The sequence below is a fragment of the Tenrec ecaudatus genome, chromosome X (genome assembly GCF_050624435.1).
Source record: "Tenrec ecaudatus isolate mTenEca1 chromosome X, mTenEca1.hap1, whole genome shotgun sequence".
NCBI classification, from domain to species: Eukaryota; Metazoa; Chordata; class Mammalia; order Afrosoricida; family Tenrecidae; genus Tenrec; species Tenrec ecaudatus.
Window position 1 is genome coordinate 14,676,734 of NC_134548.1, and position 4,037 is coordinate 14,680,770.

A 4,037-nucleotide genomic window follows, 5' to 3' on the forward strand; every position below is an offset into this window, starting at 1 on the left:
CAAAATTACAGTTGTGAAGTAGCAAGGAAAGTAATTTTATGGTTGGGGGATCACAATATAAGGAATTATATTAAATGGTCGCTGGCATTAGGAAGGTTGAGAACCACAGATCTAAACTAAGGATAAAAAGAACCTTTAGAAACTACATATTTATCCAAACAAAGAGGAATTGGTATTTCCATATTATGGTATTTCCACGTAATTAAAAGGGCAAAGGTAGTTGAAGTATCCTCTCAAGGCACATTTATTGATGTAAGAAAAAATTGTGAAATAATGCTGCAAGGGAAAAATACTCAAAGCAGAAGAGCAAGCGTCCCCCAAACTTTGAAAGCAGAAATCTTTTCGAGGTGGAAAATTTGTTTTCCTCATTTGATTTCACTGTATTTGTTAACCAGAAAAAAACAACGAAAGAATAAAAAAAATTTAAGACAAATTTTTGCACATGAAAAGGCTTTTTTAACATTAGAGCTAGAAAAGCTATAGTCAATCCCACTAAGGTATCGCAACACATTTTTTAATTCCCACGAATTCCTTTTATATTAATTAATTCCTTTAATAATCAGTTTTTTATTAAGGCAGACTTTTTTATTTGCTTTGTTTTGTATTAATTTTCTGTTCCCAACACACCAAAGTCTTCACTTGACACCTTCGTATCTGAATGGGGTTTCGCTCGCAATGGAGGGACTGAAACCATATTTCACTTTAGTGGCGACCAGTAAAGAATACAAAACAAAACAGGGCAGATCACAGACTACTGGAATTTTTTTAATGTTTTTTTGTTTTTAGACACTATGCCCCCCTTTATTTGTCTCCCCTCACCACACACATAGTTAATATGCTAAACAATCACATTTCCAATCTCCTAGAACTATCAAAACCCTGGTAGGCTTCAAACTTCAGAGACCAGAAAGTTTCCAGATGACAAGTAACAAAGCCAAAATTCTCTCCTGAAGCTTGCTGCCTGTTCGCAAGTGTGGCTCAAATCTGAACCTAGCCGCTTACTATAAAAACAATGGACCAAACGTGATTGGTAAAACCGCCATTAAACAAAAAGCACCAAACCCACGCCCATGGCGCTGATTCTTACTAATAGAGACCTTAACCAGGGTCTTCAAACTTTAGGCTAGTGGATAGCCTTCCTCTTTGGCTCGCGGAGTGAGGGGCTGGTGGCTTTGAAACCCCACCCACCTTGCAGGTAGCAGCCAAGCAGCTAGCCCACAGCGCCACCAGGGTAGAAAGTCCCATCGCCCGCACCCTCAGTGATCCGCAAACCTGGGCTCAGAGAGCACGGGGGCGAACCCTACCCCGCAGCCCCGTGGGCTCCACATCCTCCCTTTGTCAGTGTCACTGGCCACAGCCTCTCCAAGCCCAGAGGCAGCTCCGCCAGCGGCACCGCGCCCCAAGGCCGGCCAGCGCGGATGGAGCGGAGCACGGCCCCAGCGCTATGTCCTCCGGTCCCGGGTTCCGCGGCAGCTCTGCGAATGCCCGCACGCGCAGCGCGCACGCAGCGCGCAGCCCGGCTCCGCGTCTTCGGAGCGGCGCAGACTTCCCCGTCGCCAGCGCCTCCTCCCGTGGGCCCCCGACGGCAGGCTGGCCCAGAGCGCGCGCCCCACGGAGCAAGTGCACTTCGCCATGGGAGCGCTGCGCTGCTGCGCTGCAGCGCTCGGGGAAGGAGGCGGCCCCGCCCCCGGGAGCCCCATCCCGCCCTGTTGCGCGAAGCTAACTTTGCACGCACCTCATGCCTCGGAGGCATCACTCTCCCATCCCCCTCCGCGACCTTCCCCACAGCCCTCAAGTACCCTGAAGCCTCCACTCTCTCACAGGCCGAGCTTGCCCAGCCCAGCCCTGAAACCTCTGGCCGGCAGGGCTTCTCTAGGGACCCTCACACCTGCAAAACTGATCCACCCTCCGACAGCGCGTGCTGGCCTAGCCTCCCGGGACCCCCAACCTCCGCCCCGCCCAGCCGGCAGCCGCGTCCCACGCAGCCTGTCTCCACCACAGCCCCAGACTCCCATCAGGCGCAACACAACCCCTCAGGCGCCTGGCCGGGAACCGCTGCACTTACCCCTCCCCCCCTTCCCCCCACCCCCACACAAGCTGGGGCCAAAAGTTCCAGCGTCTGAGGCTCCAGGGCCCCACTGCACCAGATCCCACTCCCTCCTCGGGAGTCGACGGCCTCTCCCCTTTTAAGGATCATGTTTAGGAACCCGCTTCTTCCTGGAGCCCGCAACCGCTCCCGGGCGCCTCACAGCCTTCCAAGTCTGCGCGTGGCGAAGCCCGTCCGTCGGAGGCCGTCCCACCCCGCGAAGCCGGCCCGGGTACAAGCTGAGGGCCCGCTCGGAGGGTGCTCACCATCTTCCTCATCCATGGCAGGGACAACCAGGTCGTGTTTGCCTCAGTTCACCACAGACTGCGACTGAACCCCGCGACCGACGGCTGAGGGGCAAGGGACAGCACAAGTAAGGAACTTCGAGCGACTGGAAGGCTCTGCGCCTGCGCAGACGTTCCCCTTGGCGCACGCACAGCTTGGAGGCGGGGGCGGGGGCGGGGGCGGGGGGAAGGAGGGGAGAAACGTTCCAGACCAGGTTGGGCGCTTGGCCTCTCCCTTTTTCTACCTTACCAGTGGATTTTCCATTTTGACTCAGAACGAACCCCGTAGGGTTTCCAGATAGCCTCATCGGACGGTTCTTGCGCCCATCTCAAAATGTTCCTCAGGCACAACACGTCTTATGAATAGTCTATAATGTGAGCCAGTAGAATTCGTGTTTTCTGGGATGGCATAGTCAAGCCTAATGCCGCCTTTGAGAACAAATGGGAAACTAATCCGACTTTTTCAATGTCTCTTTAACAAGGTCCGCTAAGCCCTCCCATTCCCCCCCCCCGTCTTCAGCGACAGTACTTGCTATCTATAATGTTGGAAAAACCAAGTGCTTTGTTCCTCTATAAAGTAATATTACCTTCGATTTTTAAAATCATTTTATTGGGGGCTTATACAACTCTTATCACAATCCATACATCCATCCATTGTGTCAAGCACATTTATACATTTGTTGCCCTCATCATTCTCAAAACATTTGCTTTCTGCTTGAGCCCTTGGTGTCAGCTTATTTGTCCTCTCCCTCCCTACTCCTTCCCTCCCTCATGAGCCTAAGTCCTGAAAACCGAAGAAGTCCGTTTATCTTTTTAAAGATAAAAAAAGCTAAAACTGATACAAAGTTTAATTCTTCTTTGCCCAGAGCTGCAAAGCTGGTGGCAAATCTATAATTGGAACACTTGTCTGCCTCCATAGCACGTGCACAGAAGATGAGGAGTCAAAAAGTACTGCTGCAAAACCATAGAAATTTTGTTAAAACTATCAACCAAAAAAAAAAAAAGCTCTTGTTTCTTGGTATATCATAGGCTGACACTTCGTGTGTATATATGTGGTGTGTGTGTGTGTGTGTGTGCGTGTGTGTGTGTGAGAGAGAGAGAGAGAGAGACAGAGAGAGAGACAGAGACAGAGACAGAGACAGAGAGAGACAGAATTAGATTGAGGTTTACATTTCAGACAATTTTTATCCAACAATTTAAGCTACTTATTAAAACCCCCTCCCACCCTTCTGATTCCTGTCCCTCAGATCTAAATATTGGTCTGAGTGGCTGCCAAAGAAGGAAAAGTAAAACTGAAGTGGACTTGGAGTTTTTAATAACTTACAAGTTCATTTCAAACATAAGAAAAAGAAGAAAAAAAAACCTCCCACAAGTTTTCACCGTGCCCCTTTGATTTTTCTTTTTCTTTTCTAAATCATTTTATTGGGGGCTCATGCAGCTCTTGTCACAATACATACATGCATCCATTGTGCCAAGCACATTTGTACATTTGTTGCCAACATCATTTCCAAAACATTTTCTTTCCTACTTGAGCCCTTGGTATCAGGGCTTCATATTTCCCCTCCCTCACCTTCCCTCCCTCACAAACCCTTGATAATTTATAATTTTTTTCATTGTCTTACACTGACCGATGTATCACTTCACCCACTTTTCTGTGGTCTGTCACA

The 4,037-nt window shown here is 49.4% G+C and overlaps 1 non-coding gene across 1 annotated transcript; it reads left to right on the forward strand.

The window, feature by feature from the left end:
- Positions 1-3,593: 3,593 nt before the first annotated feature.
- On the forward strand, positions 3,594-3,713 carry LOC142435431 (small nucleolar RNA SNORA61). Its single transcript, XR_012781489.1, has one exon. It is a non-coding gene; the product is annotated as a small nucleolar RNA SNORA61 (small nucleolar RNA).
- Positions 3,714-4,037: the final 324 nt, after the last annotated feature.